Below are 20,147 nucleotides of genomic sequence, written 5' to 3' on the forward strand. Positions count from 1 at the left end.
TCTTCAACATCAATTGTAGTAAATTTTAGCCTAGAAAACTTTAGAATTACTGTTTGTCCACCTCAAAATGAACAATATTTATCATGACAACTACTTACATGTATGGATAGATTAAAATCTGGGACTCGGTGTCTTCATTAACATTTGCAAACTTTCTTATTTTTGTTGTTCTCTCTTTTTTTAACTTAAATTAGAAACAAGCTATTTTACATGTCAATCCCAGTTCCCTCTCCTTCCCCTCCTTCTCTGCCCCCTACCAGTCCCCTGTTCTGCTCCCCAGGGATGGTAAGGCCTTTCGTAGGGGATCTACAAAGTCTTCCATTATCATTCTGAGCAGGGCCTAGACCTTTGCCCATATGTTTAGGCTGAGAGAGTATACCTCTATATGGAGTGGGCTCCCATAGTCCATTCGTGTACTAGGGATAAATAGTGATCCACTACCAGAGGTCCCACAAGTTAACTAGACTTCTAAACTGACATCCACATTCAGGGCATCTGGATCAGTCCTTTGCTGGTTTCCCAGCTATCAATCAGTCTGGGGTCCATGAGCTACCACTTGTTCAGGTCAGCTGTTTCTGTGGGTTTTACCAGCCTGGTCTTGATGCCTTTGCTCACCACTATTCCCTCTCTACATCTAGATTCCAGGAGTTCAGCTCAGTGTTTAGCTGTGGGTGTCTGCTTCTGTTTTCATAAGCTACTGGATGAAGGCTCTAGGATGGCCTATAAGGTAGTAATCAATCTCATTATGGGAGAAGGGCATTTAAGGGAGCTGATCCACTATTTCTTAGATTGTTAGTTGGGGTCGTTATTATAGATACCTAGACATTTTCTTAGTGCCAGATTTCTCTTTAAAGAAATATAATAGCTCCATCTATTATAGTATCTCTTTTCTTGCTCTCCTCTATTCTTCCCCTGTCTCTATCTTCCTGCTGTCTCACATCCTCCTTTCCCCTCCTCTTCTCCCCTTCTCTTTCTCCTAACTCCTTCTCCCCTCCCACCATGCTCCCAATTAGCTCAGAAGATCTTGTCCCTTTCCCTACTCCAGAGTGCCATTTATGTCTCTCTCAGGGTCCTGCTTGTTTCCTATCTTCTCTGGCAGTGTGGATTGTAGACTGGTAATCCTTTGCTCTCCAAAACAATAGTCACAAAATAGGAAAACATATTCACCAACCCCACATCTGACAGAGGGCTGATTTCCAAAATATACAAAGAATTCAAGAAACTAGTCACCAAAACACCAAATAATCCAATTAAATGTGGGGTAAAGAACTAAATAGAGAATTATCAATAGAGGAATCTAAAATGTCTGAAAGACACATAAGAAAGTGTTCAACATCCTTAGCCATCAAGGAAATGCAAATCAACATAACTCTGAGATACCATCTTGCTCCTGTCAGAAAGGCTAAAATCAAAAATAGCAATGACAGTTTGTGCTGGAAAGGATGTGCAAACTTGTACAGCCACTTTGGAAATCAGTATGGTGGTTTCTCCACAAAATGTGAACCAATCTACCTCAAGATCCAGCAATTCCACTGTTAGGCATACACCTGAAGGATGCAAATTCATACAACAAGGACATCTGTTCAACTATGTTCATAGCAGCATATTTGTAGTAGTAAGAACCGGGAAGCAATGTAGCTGCCCCTCAACTGAAGAATGGATGAATAAAATGTGGTACATTTACACACAATGGAATCTCTCAGGCAAATGGATGGAACTAGAAGAAACCATCCTGAGTGAGGTAACCCAGTCACAAAAAAAACTTGTTTTTGAAATTTAACTGTTTCTGGAACTGCTTGAATTGTGCCACTCCTCATTGCTCAATGTCATGTGTTTGCCAGGAACTTGTTTCCCAGCTTGCTTTATATCCAATTGTCTATTTTCAGTCCCTTAAAACTATTTCTACTGATTCTCATTTAAAATAATTCTGAGGTTTTTACTCCCTCCACTTCATGCTATTCACCATAAACTCATTTATTCACATGTAGTCAAACCCTCCATGGGCTTTGTGAGACCCAGTTAATAATTGTTCATAATGTAGCATGGTTATCTATAGCCACTTGTCTTCTCAACCTAAAATTGTAGTATGGGTGATTGCCTTGTTTTTCAAATACTGTCATAAGTTCTTGTGATGAGAAATAAAGAACCGATCAACGTTTCATGAATCTTGGGCATCATTGGAAGCATGACTTTGACACAAGACTCATGAGCAACCAATTTTACTAGCCTAAAATGAAACTAGATATACACAAAGAAAAATGGCATGGGTGCTACACATGTAGAACTAAATATATTGCTTAATAAATCAATTGACCCAAATAAAATATCAAGAGATAAATCTCTAGGATTGTTATTGATGTTTTCCCTGCCCTTGAGTATCAAAAGGTATATATAATATCTTATTAGGTACTAAGCAATTATATTACAATATCTCAGCCTTAGAATGCAAGGCAGCAATCAAGTCAAATGAAACAAATTAAGTTTTAGGATTTATTCCTTCAAACAGTACACCAATCAGGCAACATTCAGAACCAGAGGCAGCACTCAGAGTCAGAGGCTCGGTGTACTCTCCCAAGCATTGAATGTGAATAGGCTGACCATGGAAGCAAATGTAAAAAATCTATTTAGAAATGTACCTAGTTCAGCACAAAATAATGAGGTGTGTGCCTTTAGCAGGCATGGGCTGGCATACTGGCTGTGATTGGCTGAAACTTAAATATTTCTTTCTAAATATACTAACTTGTTTATATAGTATGGTCATGGTCATAGGATCTCAAAGTACAGAGACAACTTCAGGATAACAGCTTCTAACAGTTTCTTTCTTTCTTGGTTTGAATACAGGCAAGAATCATCAGTGTTCAAAATATATGTTGGAAAGCAAGTTCCCCAAATCTTATAGAGTGACATGTTAGCTCTGCTGAAATGTATTCTAAGAATGCAGCAAAGGCAGAAGACAAACAGATTTAGTATGTTATGTTTATCCAGCAACATATCTAGGATGTTATCCAAAAACAATACAGTATGCTACTGAATATCTACAGCTCTGCCACAAATAAGGATATGGGCTTCACTTAACCTTTATTGCTGCTTGATCAATACAAGTATTATTGTAATGGGGATGCTTGTAGTCTTCTGATGGTTTGATGACTTTTTTTTCTTGAAAAAAAATGAATGGCCTAGAAAGACAGAGGACCAAGCTGAAGAGAAAGCTTTATCCCTTGGGAATGGGGAAAGCCCTAAGTTGAGGCTCCAATAACTGTTTCTGTCTTAGATATGTTAGAAGTCCTTTGGATGCTCCCCTTTCCCCTATTGGTTCTATTTAGATACTCACTCTCCATTCCCTTTTATATTTTTTCCTCACAATGTTTTCTGGGACCAAGAAGCATCCATCTCAGGAAACATACTTTTCCTGCTAGTCTACATGTGCTTCTCCTTCACTATGATTTTACAGAAAGGCATTAAGATAGAAATAGAGGTATGATGTGCTCCATGAATAAACCTGGATGATAAGCATGGGCTCATTCCTAAAACTATAATGAAAGTATCAAACTTAACCCTGAAGAGAAAGAGTCTGGCTGTACCATGAAACATAGCTGACTAAAATGCTAGACTCCTCATGGAAGTGAACAATAGAAAGTCTCCCACATCAGAGGAAAACAAAGCTGGGATTCTGAAATATAGAGCTAACCCAAGCAGTGAGAAGTAAACTCAGAGCTTCATACTCTAGGGTAATGAACTAGGTCTTTATGTGTTCAGCCTAGAGCAGTGACTCAAATCAACTAAGATAGCCCAGCACCGAGGCAAAGGTATATAATCTCAGCCTTGGATGTTGAGGAAGGAGGACTGCTGTAAATTCAAAGGCTAACCTGAGTTACATAGTGGATTCCAGTCCAACCAGAGCTACATATTCACTAGGCTGTGGCAGAGGAGAAGAGATTTCTGTAAACTCTCTTTGAAAAGCCACCAATCACATCTCCTAAGGTCATCACCTTGGGAACATAAAATTTCAATGTTCGCTTCTAAAATGGATTTTGGTGATTGTATGTAACATTTACTATTGAGGATTAGAAATCACTCTACTTGTTCCTGAGGCCTAGTATTGCCCACAGAGATTGTGTTACTTAGAAGTCAACAATTCCTAACAGAACAACTTGATTATTAGTTAGGGGCTATCTCAGTTTCTCCAAGTATTCTCACGTTTAGATATTAATTACTTATTCCCTTCAGAAATTTCCTTGAAGTTACTTTACTCCTTAAGGTCCTGTTTTAGGATATGGTAGTACATGTCTTTACTCCCAGCATGTGGGAGGCAGAAGCAAGATGGTTCAAGAAAACTTGAGGCCGTCCTTGTCTATGTGGTAAATTCCAGGCCAAAACACGACTAATTTAGTGAGGCCCTGACTTAAAAAACAAGTAAGAAAGAAAAAATAAAAAGAATTTTCTCATGCCTACATTGCCACACATATTCATATTCAGCATTAATTGTTTCTTCATAGTAGGTTTCTTTTTCTGAATGTTGTTAAATTTACATGCTCATCTACTTTCCAAATGTTTCTGCCCCCTGTTCAACATTTTTAGCCATAGAACCTCTCTTTTTACACAATGTAACTTCTTTATCACAGCTCTATAATTCTAAACGTATTTCATCTTCTTTGGGAATTCATAACATGTAGCACCTAGCTCCTGCCAATTTGCTGCCACAATCACAATGCTCATGGAGATACTCCATCTTCCAATTCAGAAGACATGAATCCATCATCATCTAAGCACTTATCTTTATGAGCATCAAGATCTTCGTTTTATAAAACTTAAATACGTTTTGAGAAACTGTTTAGTTATGTGGCCCAAGCTGGTTTTGAACTTACAATCCTCTTGCCTCAGCTTCCTGTATACACCATAATACCTGAGTTCTATTTCAAGGGTTCTTTAAGGTGGTTATTCGTTGTGTTTTTAAAATCCTCTTGCAATAGTTTGCTCATGGCATGACATTTTCCTTCGCTGTAACTAATAGCTTTCTTCCATTCCCCTTGACCTTAATATTTCCATTATTTTATTATTTTTAATATAATTAAAATACAATTTTGTCATCCCCTCTTCATATCTTTCCTCCTCGTGTTCACACACCTCTCCCAAAATTATGGTCCCGTCTTTAACCATGTGGCTACATAACATATAAACAAATAAACACATAAATACAACCTTCTGGGTCCTTTAAGTGTTGCCGGAATTTCTGATTTTCAAAGGTCGACCACCCAGTACTGGATAACCAAACAGGGAGCTCACATCTGGGGAAGGTTAATTCTTCCTCTCCTAGCTGTTGTTAATTTACTTATCATTTACGGTTAAGATTTCCCCATCTGAGATAGGATGACAACTGTTGTTGGAATTGTTTAAGTCTTGTTTAGGAAGTCATGTTGCGAGATCTCAAAGGGTGTACCTTGCCTGTAATAGATAGAAGGCACACTCTCACATCAGACATCTTGATTCTCTGGTTCTTACAGTCTTCACCCACTACCACCACCACACACACCCTCTTCTGCAATGTTCCATGAGCCTTGGCTACATGAGTTATATTGTAGAAAGTAATTGATGCTGAGGACCTCACAGCCAGTTGTTCTCTTCATCTTGAATAATAGTAACCTACTATTTCAGAACACACCTCAGTGGAAACTGGGGTCATACAGTAGGACATTTGCCAAGAAACCACAGACTATTAGAATTATCAAACATAAACAAAGATGTAGAATATTGGCCAACATTGACTAAAGAATACATATTTCCAATAGTAAATAGAAAAGCTTGTCATTGACTGACATCACTGTGATAATAGATATAAATCTCTGCTGAAAACATAAATTTTAAGGTTATACAGTGGTGTGATCTTGGTGTTTCTATTATTCTTTAAGTCATATGTTGAAATTCTATTCCCCACAACAATGGTACTAAAAATAAGGCCTTAGAAAATGATTAGGTCGTAAGGGCAGAATCATCATGAGTTAGATTAATAAATTAATAACATTATAAAAGGGACACCAGAAAGAAGTCTTTCTCTGTCACCAAAATAGGAAACAGCTAGAAACAGGGTATTGGATACTCGTGAGGCACCACTTCCACAGGCAATTTGACCTTTAGTTTCCCAGTCTGGCACCCTGTAAGAAGTAACTCCCCATATGATTTATAAGATAAGCAGTTCATGCTATTGGTTTATAGTAGCTCAAACAGACTAATCCATATACTTATAGTTCTCTCAAAGTTCGGTCATACCAAGTCAGAAAAATAATTTATCAAGGTCCAAAATGCATATGAGAAAGACAAAATGTCAGAGCATGTCAAGTGTTTCATCCTAACTCAATTACCAATATTAAATCATCAGCTTGATTATATCTGTACAATTACAGATTCTAGCCCTTTTAAGATAAGGTTTTGTTGAATAATCTGTCAATGTTTTTTCTTAAAGTAGTATTTGAGGTAGAAATAGTGGAGGCATGTTCTAGTGCCTTGTTTTCATTTCTGCCTTTATGTAATGTTATGGTCAAGATTCAGTCTGCTCTATTTCTTTCTGCTCAATAAACAGACATATTTCAATGTACTGCAGTGTGGTAGTACTTGAGACATTGTAATAAAAACAGATGGTCATGAATTTCTGCCCAAATTGGATTCCTCACAAAACATGATTGTTCAAAAATTATTCTATAATTTGCTACCAATCAGTTTTCAAATGTATAAAAATAGAATGGAGAACCCCAGTTGTCAGTGTTTAATTACTAAATTTGCAAAAACAACAAACTTAGTGTATGTATTTCAAGAACTGATTTAAAGTAAAAGGACTTTTAATGAAATGATAAGGTCTGAAATCTCACAGCTTAGAGAAATGTAAACATGACCTGTATTAAACTTCCAGGTTGATTCTGTGGGAGACACAGAGTATTTCCATACCTACCCTCATGTATAATCTGTAATTCACTGGTCTGGAGGACTGAGGGGGGTTAAAATCCTCAAGATTATTTTACTATGCAGAAGAGGTTAACAAATGTTGTATGATCTTCATTTATTCCAGTGTCTCTGAATTAAGGGTGATTTTCTATCTGTTTGGAGTGTTGTCAATGAATGGGAATAGTTTGAGATATCAAAACCAGAGGAATAAGAGTAAGCTGTTTTAGATAGAGAGCAGAAATTCTAATAAACATCGTGTAAGGCAGGACAAGCCCCACAATAGTGTCAAGTCCCAAATATCAATAGAGCCAAAAGTATGAAAATGAGTTTTTCATCCAAAGTATTAGCCAAAGCTGGACTCTGCCTAGCACTTTGAGGTGTTAGGTGCCAAGAAATGAAGGGAACATTTTCTCCTTTGTGTGGTTATTGCCCATTAGCAAAGGCAATAAAGCAGCTCAGAGTGGGCTCATGCTACATTGTAAGAATGGGCTAGAGCCAACTACGAGAAGAAATGCAATACTGTGGTAATATATTGTTCATGATCTAATAAAGTCACGGAAGATCAGAATTCAAAGCTAGTCACAGTCATAGAAGTTGGACAGTGATGGCACAGAACTTTAATCCCAGGACTCAGGAGACAGAGGCAGATGGATCTCTGTGAGTTCAAGACCACCCAGGGCTACATAAAAGTGATTCAGTTTAAAAGAGAAACAGAGCTCATGGCCTTAATCCTGACACTAGAGAGGTATATAATAAGGAGCTTAGGTTCTTGCTCTGCATTCAATCTTAGAGATCCAGTTCCCAATTACAGGGAAAACAGGATCTCCAATTCAGTCTTGGTAGTGGTAAGAGCCTCCAGATAAATGCTTTGCTTTTCTGATCTTCAACTTGAACCCCAAAATCCGTCTCAGGGATTTCATTATTTGTGATATGCAATAAAAACTACTGTGATGGCAATGTGGCAGAAGGCTCAGGCAAGAGCAAAACTGGAGATGAAATAATTTATGTCACAACTGCCATTGATTACTTTGACAAGTGACAGAGATCAGACCCTGTGAAATGATACTTTAAATGGTAGAAAATAGATTCTATAGAATACAATCCTTAAAGTGACATTGATAACTCCCTCCCTAAATTCTAGAAGTCAGCTGGGTGGGGGTGGCCACCTTTAATCCCAGCACTCCAGAGGCAGAAGCAGGGGGATATCTGCAAGTTCAAGGCCAGCCTGGTCTACAAGATAGGCTCCAAAGCCACAGAGAAACCCTGTCTCAAAAAACAAACAAACAAAAAAGTTCTAGGAGTCAAGAGGATAAAGAAGGCTACTCAGGAGGGCAAGCTATCACTGATAGACTGGAATTTCTTGGGACAAATCCTGCCTTTAGACAAGATACAGAGCCACATTGTGCCTTACTTTTCCTCTAAGACAACTTCAGAAAGTAATAGTATCTACCCCAAAATAGAAATTTCTGGACAGATATCTTAGAGGTTAAGCACTCTTTCTGTCCCTCCAGAGTCCCATAGTTCAGTTTCTAGCACCCACATCAGGCAACACCTATAACTCTAGCTTCATGGGATTTGTCCTCATCTGACTCCCACATACACACACCAATGCACAGAAAAACAGCAAGCAAGCACTCAAAGCTTTAAAACATCAAATGAATGGGTTATCACAAATAAAGAGCTTAGAAGGATTTCAGTACATAATGATAGCCTAATGTTCCATTTTTTTCTGTGGTATTCCCCTTTTACTTAAGGTGTGTGATGTCAGTTATGTATTAACAGTAATTTTAGGCAGAGTAAATAGTGGGTACAAAATTAACAGAAGCAATGACACTGTTTATTTCACTGCTGGGCTAAAAAGTTAAATGCAGATGTAGTAAGACTAAGATGAAAGGGTAGACAAGTATAGTTGATAGGAATGGAAACTCCAGTCTTCAGCTTCCCTCTGCCAATGGTCTTTGCTGTGTTTTTCTGCCCATCCTCTACAGCTAATGACTTACATTGGCAGCAGAAGCAGCAGAAGCAGTCAGCAACCCAAGTACTGGGAATTACATGGTGAGCCACAATGCCTGCTTTACCATATTCATTCAGTTTTAGAAAATAATTCCTTAGAAGTCAGGAATGTTGTAGCTTTGTAGTAGAATATTTATCTATATAACTGCTGATCTATATGTGTAAGGCCCTGGGTTCATATCACTTAGTCTTTACCTACATACATCACAACAATTTGATTTTGAGTTTTTTCTGTTCCTAGGATGGATCTCACTTTTAGCTCTAGATTTTCCCCTTCAAAGTTTCTCCTCCCTGTGTCTCTCAAGCATGACCAAACTCTGTCTTCCTCTTTCCTGTGTAATTCCACATCCTAGCACTCCAAGTGACTTTTGACTTGGCACAGAAATCTCAGCCATCTGAGCACCTTTAAGATTATCCAGTGACTGATGGAAGCAGAGGCAGATACCCACAGCTAAACACTGAACTGAACTCCTGGAAACCAGTTGCAGAGAGGAAGGAATGATGAGCAAAGGAGTCAAGACCAGGTGGGTGAAACCCACAGAGGCAGCTGACCTGAACACGGGGGAGCCCTTGAACACCAGACTGGTGACTGAGAGGCCAGCATGAGACTGATCCAGACCTCCTGAACATGGTTGTCAGAGAGGAGGCATCAGCTATCTATGGGGCCTTGGATAATAGACCAGTATTTAGCCCTGGCATGCAAATGGACTTTGGAAGCCTGTTCCACATGGAGGGATGCTGTCTCAGCTTGGACACAAGGAGAAGGGTCTAGGTCCTACCCTGGATAATATGACAGACTTTGAAGATTCCCCATGGAGGGAGTGGAGGAGGAATGGGATGGGGAGTGCCTAGGGTTGTAGGGGGCAGGATAGGAGGGGAGGGTGAGAGAACAGGGCTTGACATGTCATGCAAGCTTGTTTCTAATTTAAATAAAATTTTAAAAATGGGAAAAATATTTTAATATGCAATCAGGGATAATTTTCTCCACACACTTTATCTTTTTCAGTGTATCCAAATGATTACAATATATCTTTGGATCATGTCTAAAGCATCCTTCTCCTTCAGACTATGCTTTATTTTATTATCTTCAAAGTCCTGGATGATGCAGTCCTTCCAAACATGTGCATCTCTCACAGAAGCAAGCCAACACAAGCCATACAGAGAGTCATGCACACACGCTGCTTCTCTGGGGTCCTTTTTTATAAGCTCCATAATAATTCGTCTTTTTTGCAGGATAGGTTTTCTTTCACTTTTCAGTGGAAATAAAGAGAAACTTTAGAAAGCTCAGAACCATCGCTGTTTCCAATGTACTTCCCATTCGAAATCTTTCCTCTCCTTACATTCTGTTATAACACTTTCAATGTTTACTAGACCCGGAAATAGTCATCATCAATTTGTAATAAAAATAATTAACACTATTCACAGCTATTTCACATACTGAACATAACATAAAGATGTGGGGTCTATGATATAAAGAATGGAGAATGCCATATAGTTAGTTTTTGGCTGTCTTAATTTTTAAGATTAATTTTTGTAATGAAGGCAAATACATGTTTATGAGTCTAACTTCCTAATACTGAGAAATTTGGAGAGGAATGCTATAAAAGACTAGCGATAACTATATCAATGTCTTAATTATTTTTCTAGCCGCTTTTCACAAGTAAATTTATGTAATTATCTTATAAACTGACTTCTGTAACTGTATTTTAAAATAACAGTTTAAGCATCACTGTTTTTAGTACAAATTTACTGAAATTTCACTTTTTGAATATTTACAACGTGTCAAGCTCCATGCTAAGAGATTCACAGAAATAGTTTCATTTCATAATCACAACTATGTGTCAGGTCATTATCTTATTATGATTGCCTTACAAAATATAAGGTAGCTAAGCCAATGTGCAAATAGAGTAAATGTGGTGTGGATCTGCTGCCATGGGTTAATGTTAATGCAAAGCATGATCTTTGTATGAATTAATCCCAATGCTAATTAATGCAAATTCACATGCCCATCCCCACCCCCACAAATCCAAATCCTCAGAATCCAAATCTCTGAGTAATCACCACAAATTTAGCCATCCCCTACAAGGCATTAGTCTGTTCCATCAAAATGTGAGAATCCTTTCCTCTTTGCAACTATTGCTGGATTGTCTCAGCAGACCATGATTAATAGCATATTTTCATCTTTCATGTTTTTGGTCATTTACTTTGAACTTTTGTGTGGGACTTCAGAGTAGGTGTGAGACAGGTCTAGGAAGGCAGATCTAAAGTTAAGCTCTCAAGGAGAGGAACAAATGGTCTCACTGCCTCTATCTGGGGTACTTAAAAACCTTGCAACACAATCTCCATTACAATGTCTTTTACCTCATCTTCCAAAATGATTTCAAGAACAGTTTTCTTCCACAAGAGTTCTTTAATTTAACTAGTTCATATGGCTGTTTATTCTTATCATTTTCTCCTGAAATTTACAAGCTACAAACATCTAAGGTAGTGAGCATAGATTTTTTTCTTCTCACCCCTTTTGACTCTGCCTACATTTTTTGGGAGGAGTTTACGAGACAGGGTTTCTCTTTGTTGTTTTGGAGGCTGTCGGTCCAGCCTGGCCTCGAACTCACAGAGATCTGCCTGCCTCTGCCTCCCGAGTGCTGGGATTAAAGGCATGTGCCACCACCGCCCAGCTCTGCCTACATTTCTAAGGACAAAATTGCCACTTCCAGGAAGAACTCAGAAGTCACTCTCCATGGACACCAGGTAAATACTATATTTTACTTACAAATTTCTTAGTTTCTTGTTTATTTGTTGTGGTTTTCCTGAATTGGTTTGGGGGAATACAATATTTATTGCATTATCAACACATATAAAGGTAGAACATTCTATAGATATCTGAAAGCTATTCTATTTCTCTCTCTCTCTCTCTCTCTCTCTCTCTATATATATATATATATATAGAGAGAGAGAGAGAGAGAGAGGAAAGTTTTCAAATATGGTATCTAATTAAGTTAGAGGTTAAAATAGTTTACATTGAGATGATTCGAAATAAACATATGATAAAACTGGATATCAACAGAGCCCATTCTGGACTCTATTGCTAATCTGGTTTAGGGTTTGAAGTCATCTAGGCAACATAGTTACCTGGACTTTTGTTTTTATTTAACATTTTCATTTTTCTATGGGATTTGGCATTGAATTCTTAGATTAGCAGTCCAAATTTGTGAGACTGTATCAAAACTGAGCCATTCCCAAAGTTGGGGAGCCACTCAGCAGGCTCAGCCTCCATCATCTCCTCTTTTGTCCAATGCTGACTGTGTTCAGTGTAGCACAATACTGTTTTAGATTACACTATCTTGGTTCTTAGTTTTGGGTGGTTTTACCTTGGTTGAAGACTTATACAAGAAAGAATTCTAAAACTTACTTGAGAAATTTGGCTCCCAAGCTCTTATGTTAATGGGTGTAAAAGTCAAGATTTACTACATCAAAGAAGTCTGAGACCAACAAAATTCTAGCTTTAGGTGTGTATATCTTAGTAGCAATAGAAATGCTACAAGACACTTGAAATTCAGATAATTTTCTGTTATATTACTAGATATGAATCATGTAGAATTTGCTTAAAATATAATCATCCCAATGTATAACTCAAATTTATTATACTCAATTGTTTTTTTTGTCTGAGGAAAATGTCTTCCAATAATGTCTTAAGCATATCTTCTTTAGTGGTTTTGCTTTAATTATACCAGGGACAGTAACATCTAGTAAAGATTTCATTTTCTTTTGTATACATCATACACATAAATATACATGTATTTCTTACATTTATTCGTATGCCATATAATCATGTATTCACACATATTTTTCTTGACATATCAAATACTTTAAGTGTTTTGTCATAAAGAATCCAAAAATCTTCTAAAATTATTTGGAGATACATAACTACATATTTTTCCAGACATCATATTCTCTTTCCATATAAATATGTATGCCCCTTATACTCTAATTATATATATATATATTCCTTATATAAAAAAGAATATAAAATACACATATTTTGCTCTAGCATAGTTGATAGATACATATTTTAATAACTGTATTTCTTCAAACACTCCATGACTAATATTTGGAAATGTGATATAACTTGACAAAATGAAGTGTTACCAGTGTTACTGAAAACACTCAACATCCTTAGCCATCCCGGAAATGCAAACCAAAACAACTCTGAGATACCATCTCACTCCTGTCAGAATGGCTAAAATCAAAAACACCAATGACAATTTATGCTGGAGAGGATGTGGTGAAAGGGGGACACTCCTCCATTGCTGGTGGGAGTGCCAACTGGTTCAACCACTTTGGAAATCAGTATGGAGATTCCTCAGAAAAATGGGAATAAACCTACCACAAGACCCAGCAACTCCACTCTTAGGCATATATCCAAAAGATTCCCATTCATACAACAAAGATGTCTGTTTCACTATGTTCATAGCAGCTTTATTTGTAATAGCCAGAACTTGGAAGCAAACTAGATGTCCCTCAACCAAAGAGTGGATAGAGAAAATGTGGTACATGTACACAACGGAGTACTATTCAGCAGAATAAAATAATGGAATCATGAGATTCGCAGGCAAATGGATGACACTAGAAGAAACCATCCTGAGTGAGGTAACCCAGTCACAAAAAGAGAAACATGGCATGTACTCTCTCATATATGGATTTTAGACATAGATCTGGGGAGTGCCAGCCTACAATCCTATGGCCAGAGAGTCTGGGAAACAGAAACTTCATTTAGTGGCTGATCGAAGAAGAGGCAGACTCCCACGGCTAAGCACTGAGCTGAACTCAAGAAAGCCAGTAACAGAGAGGGAGGACTGATGATCAAAGAGATTAAGACTGGGCTGGTGTAACCCCCAAAAACAGCTGACCAGACAAAGGTTAACTCATGAATCCCAGGCATCAGCCTGGGAATCCAGCACGGGACTGATCAAGACCCCCTGAATCTGGGTGTCAGTGAGGAGGCCTACGTAATCTATTGAGCCTTGGGCAGCAGATCAGTATCCATCCCAAGTATACACACGGACTTTGGACTCCCATAGAACAATGTGAGGTGCACTCTCACCCTGAACTCTTGGGGAAGGGTCTAGGCCCTGCCCTATATGCAATGACAGACTATGGACACCCCCATGGAGGGCCTCACCCTCCCTGGGGGAATGAAGGGATAACAGGGGGGGGGGAGGGCACGGGAGGAGGGGAGGGAAAGGGAGAGGGACCTAGAACTGACTTGTGAAGCAACCTTGTTTCTTATCTAAATTTAAACTGGAAAATTAAAAAAAAAGAAAAGAAAACATAGAACTGGGGTATTTTGAGCACAGAAGAAATTTTATCAAGTGTTAATTTAAGTAATATTGATACATTAAATAGCTTAATATTGCTGGCTCTACAATGACCACCTAGATCATCAATATTGTTCTTTTGTTTACATTTAAAATTAACAAGGCCACATTTAACCAGGGCCAGAGAGTACATTAACCATAGTGGGAGAGTGGGGTGGGGGAGAGAGACACATGGGAGAGACAAGAGGGGTAAGAAGAGGAAGGGTGTAAGAGAGTGGATGTTGGACCCTTCATCCATAGGTGTCTGTTGATCAGCTTGTGACTAGGAGCTTAATAATTGCTCCCCTCCTTCTAATGAAGCCTCAATGCAAGTTCCTGTTTTCTGTCCATCCTTATTGCCTGTAGGCCCTTGGAGCATGTACTTCTGACCTTGGTAGTTTTCTATCATGCCTGATAACTGGTATATAATGTTCCCCTCTTGTTGCAATAAATGGCATTCTCATTGCAAGAATGACCTGCTGTCTTTTGTCTGCATTTCAATGCTCAGGCCCTTGCTTGAAGAGTTTTGTAGCCCAGGCACTACAAATGGAGGTACTACTGAGATCTGGAAAGAAGGGCAAATGCTGAAGGATCACACTCGAATGTTGGCCAGCAAGTAAGGTAGGAGGGTGTATTTGGATAGGAGTACCAAGTTAGGGGTACCAAATTAATCTCCAGCCCTCAACCAATCCACTGAGGTCAGGAAAGTTAGGGGTAAACTGAGAGGTAGCCTTCATGGAAGGCCAGGCAGCATTCTCATTAAGGTAAGGAGTGGGTATATGAACATGGGTGCTGCTAGTTCTTACCTTCTTATGGAGAACCAGTTGATCCAATTGCTTAAAAAGCAAGGCACCAGTATCAGTCATAAGACAGCAAAAGACTTTTAAAAACTATACATAAAGTTAGTCCTTGGTTTTTGGTCTCTGGTGATCTTAATTTCCTCCATTGGTAGCAGGTGAGAGTAGACTTACAAAGAACTTTACAAAAAGAAGGCCCAAATACCATGCGAATTGTTACCTTTTCTCTGTGGCATCTCATTAAGGACATGCTTCTTAGTGATAATATGATAGTGAAAGAATAGGTCGAGAAAGCTGAAGATGCCCTTGTGGAGGCTCAGGACCAAGACTCTGTTAAATCAATTCAAGCTTCTAATGTTTCTCCTTCTGAGTACTCTCCCTCTTCTTCAGGGGATGAGACTGAGGAACTCAAAGAACCTCAACTTGAGAAGTGTGTCCTCAAATTAAAGCATAAGCTTAAAAAAATCTCCCTTGAGCCATATCCCTCTGCCTGTAATCCTGAACATTCCAGCTCTCTCTGTCTTACTTCAGTCCCTCCTGAAAAGCAGAAGGGCAGAGTGATGTTTCCAGTCATAGAGATTGTTGATCCTCACAGCCGGAGTCACAGAGAACATTCCCCTTTTTAAGGATATAAAACAGTTGAAGGAGGCATTTATGGCATATGGGCCTCATGCCCCTTTCAGTCTGGATGTTTTTTAATCCTTTACAGCCTTGAATTGTACACCCAATGACTGGCAGCAATTATGCCGTGCTACACTGTGGAGGGGGAGAGTTATTTGATTTGGAGGGGTGAATACCAAGAACTATGTAACCAGATGGCACAGTACTATGTAGCTTCCGGTTTCTCCGATACGAATTTAGAAATGCTTACTGGCACGAGAGTCTATGCAACTCTAGGCCAGCAAATTCTTTACGACCCAGATGTTTATGTACAGATCTCAGCAGCTGTTGACCATGCATTTAGGGATCTTCAGATCACCTTAGGATTGGCTGGCTTACAAATAACACCAGAGAAGGTACAAAAGGAGTTTCCATATCATTACCTTCCCATTGCTTGCTTCATAATGGGGTGTGTCTTCAAAAGTTTAGTCTTTGCCTGGACACTCTCAAATGTTAAATGATTTTCAAAATCTTCTGGGGGATATCAATTGGATCAGACCTAGCTTAAAAATTACTACTGGGCGGCCAGGCGGTGGTAGCGCACGCCTTTAATCCCAGCACTCGGGAGGCAGAGGTAGGCGGATCTCTGTGAGTTCCAGGCCGGGCTGGACCGATAGCCTCCAAAACAATACAGAGAAACCCTGTCTCGTAAAAACCAAAAAAAAAATTACTACTGGGCAACTTAAACGTCTTTTTGATATATTACAAGGTGATTCATATCACAACTCTCCTAGAGTCCTTACTATGGCAGGACGGGAGTGCATCTGTTTGATTGAAAAAGGCTTAGAACGGGATAATTTGGATTATATAGACTATGCCCTGCCTCTAAAATTGTTAGTATTTTGTTCTGCTCATGCTCTTACAGGAATTTTTTGTCAAGAAAGTCCCATTCTTTGGGTTCATTCTCCAGCCTCCACATCTACATCAGTGGTGCCCTATCCCCTATTTAAAGCACAAAAGGTTGCCTTACAAACCTTCGGTAAGGAGCCAGATCAGGTTGTTACACCTTTGTCCCATCAACAAATAGATAGAGTGACTACAAAATAATAACTGTGATTGGGCCATTTTTTCTCTGCTACCCAGAGTGATTTTGATAATCCTTACCCATTCAATAATCTGGTTTCCTTTTTAAAATGCATCCTTTGATTTTCCCAAAAATTGTAGTCTCTCGGCCTATTTCTAAGGGGCAAGTGGTTTTCACAGACAGCTCCTCAAATGGTACCGCTGTAGTCGTATCTTATCCCATCATTAACACAGCCAGAATTCCTGAAATTTCTGCCCAAATGACCGAACTTATAGCCCTGGTCTTGGCTCTATAGCTCTTCCCCACTATACTATCTATGCTGATAGTCAATATGTTGCTCATATTATCCAACCCTTGGAGACAGCTGCCTATGTCACTCCCATCTCCAGGATAAAAAAGAGTCTATTAGAGGTACAAGGTCTGCTGTTGCAATGGAGCAAACCTAAGATTTGTGGGACATCTTAGGGCCCTTTGTGAGGGCCCCTCAGTGATGGAAATAACATGGCTGAAAGGTATACTCAAAACAATGTGGTTTCACAAGGGCTCACTACAACACAATCTTTGTATAAGCGCTTTCATCTCAGCACAGGGCCCTTATGCTTTCATACTGGGATTACCAAAGAACAGGTTGTTCAAATAGTTAAGGATTTCCCTCTATGTATAGAATTTCTTCCTGTACCTCACTTGGGAGTTAATCCCTGAGAATTTTTGCCCAATCACATGTGGCAGATGGATGTGATGCATGTGCCATCCTTTGGTAAATTACAATTTGTCCTTGTTTCCAAAGATACTTTTTCCCACCTGATATTCACCTCTACCCACTCTGGTGAAAAAGTGAAAGATGTTAAGAGCCACTGTTACAGGCTTTTTTTTAAACATCGGGGTCCCAAAACAAATTAAGGCTGATAAGGACCCCACCTATGTCAACAGAGGTTTCAATCACTTTTGTCAAGATTTTTATATTTTCCCCAAAACTGGAATTCCTGACAACCCCCAAGGACAGGCTATTATGGAACGTGCCCAATTTGGGTTCCGGAGCATTGTGTGTGCTCTGTTCCTGCTGATATACATCACCCTTCAAAAGATCCATTAGGCTTTCATGAGGAACCTGCCTGGCCTGATGCCGGCAGGTCTTTAGAGTCAGGTATACCCAGGTATACTCAACCTCAACCTTAATCTAGGAAACTGTCAGGAAGGATTTAGAAAAGGAAAATTTATTCCTGAGATGCCTTGTGTTTTCTCTTCTTATGAAACTTACTCATATTTACATAGCTGCATAGTTTTAAGCAATTCATGCATTGCTGATTTTTACCTAATACCTCTATTATTGGACTTAAGATCACCACCTTTTGCCTGACACTAGGTGTTTGTGGGGACCCACTTAATTGATCCTCTTTTAAGCTGGGTCACACCAATCTCAGGTATTTCCCCTCGAAAGATTTGTGCCTGCTTAGATGTTTGCTATATTCCAAAATGCTCCCTCAGGAGAAGTGCTTACTTATTTCCTCTAGGAATGCCACTTGAGAAGCTGTTGGAATGGTGAAATATCAGCCTTGTTGGTCCATGTTCCTGGTGTCATGCCTATGCCAGTGAAACACTTGGGAAAGAACCAGGTCATCCTTACACGACACGAGAGACATCACGGTGGCCATTGTGGCTGCTATTGTGGCTGCCATCATGGCAGCTATACTTTGTCCCTCAATCAGTTGGCATGCCAGGCATGCTGAATAAACTTAAGAGAGGTTGCCTCTACCTAAAGTTCCCAAAATATTATTCTCTAGTACAATTGAGCACTTTAAATCTGAGTCAGCAAATTTCTCTCTTAATTTTCCAAAATTAAGATTTTTGAGACCAGGGTGCCTCTCCTTTCAGGAGACACCCTCTTAAAGAGACTGCAGCTGACAAGTCAATTACTTAAGGAATGGAGTGGGTCACTAGCTCTTGGGATTATGGCTCTGGGCAGCACAGTTTTAGTCCTAGTCTGCCTTTGCTGCAAGGGAAGGTGCCAAACCCAGCGCCATTTTCATACAAAGCAAATCATGCTTTCCTTGGCAGCAGATAACCCCTCAGTGCAGGCCTAATTGAGCCTGCAAGACAAATGAGGAATCAATGACAGGTAAAACTTGGGGGACATCTGTTAACCTAAGACAGAGGGTCTGCAGGGCCTGGGCAGGGTTTTCAATGACAGATAAAGCAGATGTTGATGTCCCGGGCAACCTAAGGTAGATGTTCACTTATACATTTATATAAAAAGGGGATCTGTTGGACCCTTCCCAGATAGGGATCTGCTGACATACTTGTGACTATAAGTTTAATACTTCTTCCCCTCCTTCCAATGAAGCCTGAATGCAATCTGTTTTCCACTCATCTTTATTGCCTGAAGGCCCTGGGAACATGTACTTCTGACCTTGGTAGTTTTCCACTGTGCTTGATAACTGGTATATAATGCTCCCCTCTCGTTGCAATAAATGGCAGTCTCCTAGAAACAATGACTCGCTGTCTTTTGTCTTCATTTCAATGCTCAGGCCCTCCCGCAAATCCTTGAAGAGTTTTGTAGCCTGAGTGCTACAGGTGGAGAGTGAGAAAAGTAAGAGAGTGAAGAAGACCGGGGGTGGGGGGAGCTTCTCTTAAAGGGGCCCTTTACACCTGTGTATAGACTAGTTCTTATGGAACCCTTGGCTGACCAGAGTAATGCCTGAGTGCATTCTGCCAGTTAACAGAGGCAGGACAGTATAATGCCTGAACCTTTCAATCAACTCAGAAAAATACATTCTTAATCAAAACCTATGACTCATGGCCTCACTAGATTTGATAAATATCCCTTATTATACAATAAATTATCTTTCGGTAAAAGAGAGAAAAATTTACTATTTAGGTGAATTTTTAATTCTTGCTAAGAAACTTCTAAGTAATTATGGTCCTGGAAATACTGTCAGTCTTGAGATGCACAGCTATGAACTTGCCAGTAAAGCAAATTACCAGAGCTTCTTAGTTCACATCTGCTAACCAGAAGTTTATGAGGGGCTAGATAGGTAACTCAGTATTTAAGAGTACTTTATGGTCTTCCAGAGGACACAAACCTGGTTCCCAGCACCCACATCATGTAGCCACAGAGATCATCTAACTCCAACTCCAGAGATACCCTCTTTGAACTTCATGGTAACACACACACACACACACACACACACACACACACATATACACAAATAAATCTTTTAGGAAAGGAGTACCTTGATATGTTATTTAAGCTAAAGTTAAATCAGATAATTCAATACCAAAAGGTAAGACAAGGTCATAGATTTGATTTAACTCTCTTCCTTTTTACTTTGTTGTTGCATAGGTGTGTATGTATATGAGTATGTGTGA

Source organism: Mesocricetus auratus, unplaced genomic scaffold, assembly GCF_017639785.1.
Source record: "Mesocricetus auratus isolate SY011 unplaced genomic scaffold, BCM_Maur_2.0 Super-Scaffold_15014, whole genome shotgun sequence".
NCBI lineage: Eukaryota > Metazoa > Chordata > Mammalia > Rodentia > Cricetidae > Mesocricetus > Mesocricetus auratus.